We start from the raw sequence: 8,583 nt of genomic DNA on the forward strand, positions 1-8,583 counted from the left end.
ATCGTTAGCGTCACCGAGTTGCATAGGCAGAAGAATCTGTCGGTGTAGATTGTACTAGAAGTCCCTCGAACCGTCGATGGATGATCCCGTGAACCGGCCACGAACAGTCCCTCGAACTGAAGACCAAGAGCACGGGCCTATCTACTTGGTTGCAAGCATGTAGCCTTCACGATTCGGCAGCACTTCACCATCCAGACCTAATTGTCACTAGAGAATTAGATGGAGGAGATTAGAACCACATGGGGCTTCTCATTACGAGGAAAAGAGGATTTTCCTAGCTCTTACTAACTTGAAATAGAACTAGAAGAACTAGTGGATGCTCCAAAACTTGTGTATCAAAAGGGTGGAAATCCTCTAGTACATATACGTAGGAGGGGAGAGGACGGGTGCCACATGGGGAGGGAAAGTCCCTCCCCTTTGACTGGACAACGGAGGAGGAGATGGACTCATTCCCACTCTAATTCGGCCTCCTTCATTAGGGAAGGGAGGCACCTCCCCACTTGGTCCTTTATGGCCCAAGTTGCCTTCCACCACTTGGCCATCTAAGGCCCGTTGATATTTAGTTAAATATAAAATAGTTCTAAATACTTCCAGACCATTTTATATACTCCCTCCATTCCTAAATAGGGTGTATAGTTTTTGGCATGGAAATTAAAGAACACACATGGAGGGAAAATTTCACAGTTTTGGGCAAGGTTACACCTGACTAATAGACATGAAAAAATAGAGGAGCTTGCCTAATATAAGGAAATGTAATCAAAGCCCTAAAAACATTATCTAGACGAGTGGTGCAACGTAATACACCTTATATTTCAGATTTGTTTCTCAAAAATCTATACACCTTACATCAAGGAATGGAGGGTGTCTAATTTAACCTCCCCGAAAACATTTTCCACCTGTATATTTATCGATAATACCCAGTATTACCCGATATTCACAAAAACCCTTTCGATGGCCCTAAAACGATTCTGGATCCTCACGGAACTATTCTGAATATTAATGATACAATTCCACAAATATATTTTCGTCACTCTTGTCATACTAACACTCAGCAGATCGTGATTGCCTTAAGCTTGTGACCTCATTGGTTTGGTAACTCATTTAAACAAATAAGGAGGCTAGCAAACTCACACCCAGAACGCTCCCCCGATTGGGCGCTCGTTAGCCATCAGATCTGCTCTTCAAGCACGTCCAAGCCGTTCGATTTCCATAGTGGTTAAAACTAATTTTCACCTAGCAGTCATTTTTGTAGTTCAATGATGGGTGGGTTCGTGTCACGTGCTGGTTGGCCGGGTTGGCCGTTTTCGCGTGCAGGTCGCTTTGCCCAATTCTCTTTGTTCTCCTACATCCAATCTCATCCCCTCGTCCCACTCCAAACTAGTCGCTAAACAACCCTAGCCCTTTCCCCTCGATCCTCACGGCCCCCTCTCCTCCTCGTTCGTCACCGCTGCTGCCTTCTACCCCCCTCCACACCGCCTTCCTTCTCTTCATTGTCGAGCCGAGGGCCTCGCCCAGGCGGCCGCCGCCGGGCTCGGCCTCGCCGCCTCCCTCCACAACCGTGCGCACGATCGACAAGGATCTCCCGGCCGCCGCCACCGGCCGGGGGAGAACGGATGGAAGAGTAGAAGAATCGCCCTCCGACCACGTTGCTAGCGGCCGATGATAGATAGCCCAATCGATCTACCTCGTCTCCCGTTGTTCATCGTTCCTCCCTGCCTCCTGCTTCTCCATCCATCGATTGAGCCTAGGCGGCAGGGATCAAGATCCGAGGCGGCACACATCATCCTCCCATTTCGCTTCTGCCTACCATCGAGCCTAGAGATGACCGTGGCAAGGAGCATGAGAGGGGTCATTGGATGAGGTGGTCCATGTTGAGGAAGAGGGTGTCTGTCATGCTAGTTTTCCTCTCTTTCTTGATCAGATTTTGTGGTCAAAACAAGGGATCTGATTTGATGTTGATTTTCCTCTTCGAGTTCTTCTCCATGGCCTTGTTGTGGTTGCACCATGGTCCATGGGGAACAATAAGAACACCTCTGCTACAACTGAAGTCTGGACCTCCACCAAGAATGACATCTCTAGGTGACTCTACAAAATTGCCTCTTTAAATTGTACATCCATTTGGTTGCACATTACATATTTTGGTCTTTTGTCCATGTTTTTTTGAATTCATTTGTGGCTAGCTTACTGTAGCGTGATTTACTGACTCATCTATCATGGGTGCTTGCCAAGGGGAAGTGCCCACTAGATTCAAATTTCCTTCAACAAAGATCATGCCATTAAAAATGCGTAACTATGTATGGCACAACAAAGTTTACATTTTGTGTATTAAGCTAGTTAGGCTCCTTTCAGTGTTATTCTCCCAATTAGACGCTCGTTACCCTCTCTAATATGGCAGTTCAACCTTCAATAATTAGGTTATTACGATTTTGTGTATGTTTATTATGCCTTGTGATTTCTTTTCCCATGTGTTCCAATATTTTGTTTGTTTCTTTAGTGCCTATTGTTTTTGGTTTGTTAAAGCTGAATTTATAGCCTACTATTCATGCATTTCTTTTATTTTGTTTTGTGAGTTCCAAACTATGAAATTATGAAACATATACTTTATCAGTTTGGGACTTGCTTTAGGATAAAGAACGAAAGGAAGGATTCTTATTTCATGATGACACACATGACTGTCAAACTGCAGAAAATATTGGATTTATGTACTGTAAAATTATCTTTGTTCCTAATCCCATAGGCTATAGTTGGCCTTACTTTTGCTAGGATATTTCTTCCAAGTTTGATAAAGTAACCTACTAAAGCATGATCAACAAATTAGTCTAACCAATTAACATCTATCATTAATTGTGAGAACCAAGCCAATGAAGATGGGCATGAATCGGTCTTGTCAGATTCTATTATTCGGTGATTGCATATGTCATATTGCTGATGCTCACAAAACTGTATGTATCTTTTGCCAACAGAACTATCGATGAATTGTAGATTCAGAAAATCAGTTTGGCATAGCTCAGAACTATCTGCCTTGACTCATATCAAGGTTGTTCGATATCATGAAATAAGCAACATGCCCCTTGTGAAACCATATTTTGAATTTCCAATTTACAAATTGGGTTTGTTTCTCGCGCTTTTTATCTTTTAAAACATCATCAAAACTTTGGGCCATAATTAATAGTAAGGTGCAATCTCAGTTATTTAGTTACATGCTTCAATTCAGACTTTGCGGAGCCAAAGATATTTTATCAATATTCTCTGTGACCACACCCACATCAGTATGACATGAGAGTTCGTATGTTTTCAGTACACTCTGACTGGGCTTAACCTTTTCTGTTGACAAATCACTTTCTTGTCTAAAAATACACCAATGATTATTGAAGTTCGAGAGAGACATTCTTTTTTATTGTTTCCAGATGATCAAGATATGGCAAAGCCCTTCATGGGATTCAAGTGGAAGATGCAACATATGTGGTGCCTTATGTAAGCTAAGCTGGGTTATTAGAACTAATTGTTCTTCAGGTATTCCTTTAAAAAATATGATTTTGACATAACCATGGTGGCTCTTTTGTAGTGTTTGGTTTTCTTGGAGCAACTCCAACAGGCCGACCCAAATGGACGGCGATTTTGTCCGCTTTTTGTCCGTTTGGGTCGGCCAGGCGAACACGAGCGTCCACTTCCGCGTTTCGGCCGGCGCGTGCGCGACCCATTTTGACGGTGTAAAAAAACTAAATGCATGCATATTTAACATAAAAACTAAATTAATTAAACATTAATGCCGACCACAAAGTCCGGCGGGAGTCCACGCGTCCACATTAGCTTTTGTGCGGCTGGGGTGGCTGGGGAGGCTAGGGTTTGCTTGTCGGCGACGGGGGAGAGAGCGTGGCCTAGATGGGGACGGGAACTGGATGAGGACGGCCCCGCCTCATTGTCGGCTTAAGAAGGACGACCGCCGTCACTGACGTGTGGGCCTGTGGTCATAAATTAAGCTGACCGCCGAGGGGGAGGGTAGTTGGGCGACCGCCTGGTAGGGCCGCGGCGGACATCGAGAAGGCACGCGTGGCGTCTGTTCCGCGTCTGCGCCAACGCATTTGGGGCGCAAATTCGGGCGGCAAATGCGTCGGCGCGGACGCAAAGCGGACGCGTTTTGGGTTTGGGTCGGTTCGTTGGGCCTCCACTTTTGTCCACGCTGACCCAAACGGATGGCGGCGGACGAAATGGGTCGCCCCATTGGAGTTGCTCTAGGAATTTTTTTCCTTTGGCTAACAGATATTAGACATGTGTGAGATTCACATACATTAGTTGCCCGGTAGCTTCTCATCAGCAGTTTGGCTTTGTTTCCGTCTATATGCTTGTGAGCTCCAGCAACCATTGTATCCTGCAAATTGTTTCTATGCAATGTCAATTTCTTTATCGCTCATTTTTGGGAGTACTCAGCTGATTCATATGACACCATTAATAAAGTTTTTGTTTCAGACATCCAATCAGTCATTCATTGGCACTTTACTCATGTGAAGCCCCTATATTATTTGTCAAAATGTATCATTTTGATGCATTACCACATTAGAATTGGTTCAAATCTTGGTTTAGTCCTGAATGTAATGTGCCTCCCTTTGTGGGTCTAGCATTATTCCTTCATCCTTGACACTACTGGGATTCAACATTATGCAGGTTAGCATCACCTCAGAATATAACATCATCTATGTTGAAGTGGTGTATTTGTACTACTCTTTACCCACCATGGTGAGTTGCTGCTTTGTTCCCATCAAGGTGAGATGTTTCTTCATTACCTTGCTTGTATCCTATTGGATAAAATGTCTATGAACTGATCCATGCTACATTTCATTCCCTACTCTCTTGTGCTGGAAACTTTTGGTTCTCTGTTGGTTGTTGGGTTTCTCCATATATGCATCTTGTTACAACAAGGTTGAATGCCTTTTGTTGCCTTGCTCATTTAGTGTTTGCGGAAAGATCCATGGGATAATGTGTTGGTGCAGATAGACTGCCCGTATGCAGAACCTATCCTTAGATTTTGTCTGGAATAATGTTTTCGTGCTTACAGTTCTTGTGGTGATTTGTGCTGAAAAATCTATGGGCTGATGTATTGGTGTGGTCAGCCTGCCTGTGCAGAATCTTTGTTTACATTTTGTCAAAATGTTACGTTCTTGCTTAATTTTCTCATGGTGGTTTGTCCCTATAGATAAATCGTCTGTGTGTGTATGATGTATTGTGTCTGATGCATGTTTATGTAGTTGTCCGATGTATGTCTATATATTTCTCTATTTACTAAAACTGTATAATTATATATGGTTAGAGCAGCAGAATCAAAACTAATTATTGTCATGCTAGAATTGGTTCAATGTTGTTTGCCTCCTGAGGTATTGACATGTTTTGCAACATTCTATTCAAAACAAGGTGGGGAGGGCTCCGGATGGCAACATCAGAGTATAACGATATTGCTTTAAGCTTGCTTCTTTCTTTGCTTCGTTCACGAGTTCCAGATGCATGCAGTGTGCATAGGACAATGTTGCGGAGGGTTCAATTTCTTATTTTTCAGATTTTGCAGTAACAGGCATGTGTATAATAGAATTAACTAAACTGGTGCTTACGGGTTTCGGTGCATGACTTCTACTTGCTCGATTAGTTAGCTGAACTATTTGTTTAGAGATTTTAGTGCAGAGTGATCCTCCAGGAAATGGCAAGAGAGTTAAAGTATCATATTAGACTATTTTTGTGGCCTGTTGCTTTCGAGGCCGGGAATTGGAGCACTCGTAGGAAGCCATTCGGGTTATAGATATCATATTGAGACAACACTCTGCCAAGTGGTATGTTTGTTTCTATGTACTTCTGGGAGCTAATTCACCATCTTGATTTTGGCTGGGAGGTGTGACATGGTGTGGCATATAGAGGTAATTTGGTGTCCTCTCTCTTTGCCTCTTGCTTCCTCCAACACTCTGGTTTTGATTGTGTTGATGCCGCATACATTTTAACTTTGTAAGTATGTTGTTATAATCATACTTATGTCTAGCCAAAGTCTATAGGTTGGACCTTATAATTTTATAATCATTAGACCCAATCTTTGTATCTACTTTGCCTCTTGTACCTTGGTTAGCAAAAAAATTGTGCTAAGGTGTTAGTGATGGTTGTTCTACATCTGAAGGCAGCTTTATTGCCCATAATCTGCATCCTCTTTTCTTTGTAAAGAAATACTCATTTTGCTCTACTAAACTGAAAATTCCACTTGAAATTATTTATTTTTATGATATATGGTCGTGCAGCTGTAATGTGATCAGAGATCAAGTTAAAATATGATGGAAAAGGGATAAGAAATACAGGTTGTATGAGCAAAAACATCTAGAACATATGGTTGTTTATTATTTATGCTTCTATTATTGTAGTGAAAGAGATCAGTTAGTAATGTTAACATAATTCACTCTCTTAAGCATGTTTCTGTTGTAATGGTTAGTTGTCACAGTGCATGTATTTGAGCCCATCATTAGGTCTCTATTGTTGTTCAAATTATTTTTTAGGAAACTATTTGATCTTCTGTAGGCCATTTGTTCTCTATTGTTTTTCTTTGGAAGTTTCTCCATGATGGTACTTTCCACCAGGAAACCGGAAAAAGAATCAAGGCCGGTGACCTGCTTTTGTCCTAATGGGCATCCCTTCGTCGAATGAAGCTTCAACCTGAGCAAGGGCATGCTTGCAGATGATGTATCTGTTTAACGTTTGTTAGAAGAGGCGACCGCTTGGTTGATTTCGTTTTGCACGTTCTGTAAAATAGACTTAGCAACAAAGCTTCGACAATTTGTTCGATGTCATCTCCTTTTCAAACAATATATCATCTTCTGGTTCTTTAATCTGTAATGTATATTCTATGACTATCCAAACTATTATTTGTACACCAACTCAAAAATTGTGAATCAATGAGCACATATTCTAAGACAATCTTGAAATGCTTTGTTGGGTCTATGTTTGTGTGTACTGAAGTTTAGGGATCACATACTACCTAATGACGTGCCCAAGGTATGTATGTCAGGTATAATGATGCTCTTACTGGCCCCAAGTGATTGCTAAAACCTAATTTTATCAAGAAAGAAGAACCTTTTCAAAACACACCAGATTTTAAATGGGAATTTACGCCATTTGATGGAATGGATCAACTGTTCGAGCCCTGTGCGCTTGCTCAAACCTAAAGTTATTAACAAATACAAATATTTTGAAAGCTCATGGTTTTAAATGGGACTCAGCGCCACATGATGTAATTCTACTCTATTTGTTTCCATCTTGCCTTTTATGTGAGCTTAACTATGTACAATCAATTAAAATTGAACATAAAAGGCCAAGTTCTTACTTTTCACTTTCTCAAACATAGAGTTACTGAAAAATACAAATATTTTCAACGAGCACATGGTTTTAAATGGGACTCTGTGTCATTTGGCACAACATGTCATCTATGTGGAAAGAGATGTTGATCAAGATATGTGGTGCCTAACAAAAGATAGGAAAGAGTAAAAATGTCCCAAAGAAGACAGGAAATATAAAGTCCGGATAAATACGACTCAAATCCATGCATTAAAGCAGCTGGAAGTATTAGGAAAGTGGGAGAAATCTCACCAATCTTAGAGACACATGAGCGCCTAGGAGTTCGTCTCTGACTGAACGAAGTTGCTGAGGAAGAAGAGATAATAGGTCGCTGGATACTACGTTGCTTCATATTCTTCTCCAAGCGACGCTTTGTGGACCAAACTAACTACCATATGACTACTTTAAAATAGACATGTGTCTATGTGACATAAAAATAACCTCTTTTTTCAAACATACACACAAAAAATTGATATAAGCACCTTAAAAAGGCCTCCTTAATTGGTATGTACCTTTTTAGTATACATGGGGATCTAAATTCTTAACGTGCATGCTTTCTCAACAAAAGATTACTAAAAAATGCAGGTAGTTTCACCGCGACATGGTTTTCAATGGGACTTTGTGCTATAAAATTTAAATGTATGTGTACATATCATTGTAGACAACAAACTACCATTCTTTTTTATTAAAGGGTGTTAAATTTGTTGCCGTGTGTGCTTGCCCACAACAAAATCATCCAAACCATGGATTTTCTTTTCAATGTGAACATGGATTCTAAAATAGGCTTTCTACTACCAATGTCTGCAAAAGGAAAGTATTTTCATCGATAACATTGCTTCAGCGGGTCTCTGCGCCATTTGGCGCAATGGGTCAACTAGTAGACATCAACAAACCCCTTCGTTCAATGACGGACAACGAAATCGTGGACGTCCATGTCGGTCCCTATGAGCACTCGAATGATATTTGAGTGAACCTTTGGTTATCATATGATGTTCCCTTTGCTTCATGACACTTCACAAAACCGGGATGCGTCAGTATTCTCCCGAGGCAACACATGCTCATTATACCAAAATCCTCATTATAGGTTTTGTTCCCTTTCCTCGTCGTTGTGTTCTGGAATGCCCATGACGTAGTCACCTGTGTCTGGATAGATAATGATGGATGCCTTCGCACTAAGAGGGACCTGAGAATATCTTTCCATTATTGGAGGAGCAAATCCAACTCTCA

At 41.3% G+C, this 8,583-nt stretch overlaps 1 long non-coding RNA gene across 1 annotated transcript; it reads left to right on the top strand.

Annotated features, from left to right (window-relative positions):
• The first annotated feature begins 1,366 nt into the window (after positions 1–1,366).
• On the top strand, positions 1,367–6,939 carry LOC123069801 (uncharacterized). Its single transcript, XR_006432988.1, has 2 exons — positions 1,367–2,079; positions 3,408–6,939. It is a non-coding gene; the product is annotated as an uncharacterized lncRNA (long non-coding RNA).
• Positions 6,940–8,583: the final 1,644 nt, after the last annotated feature.

Source organism: Triticum aestivum, chromosome 3B, assembly GCF_018294505.1.
Source record: "Triticum aestivum cultivar Chinese Spring chromosome 3B, IWGSC CS RefSeq v2.1, whole genome shotgun sequence".
Taxonomy (NCBI): Eukaryota; Viridiplantae; Streptophyta; class Magnoliopsida; order Poales; family Poaceae; genus Triticum; species Triticum aestivum.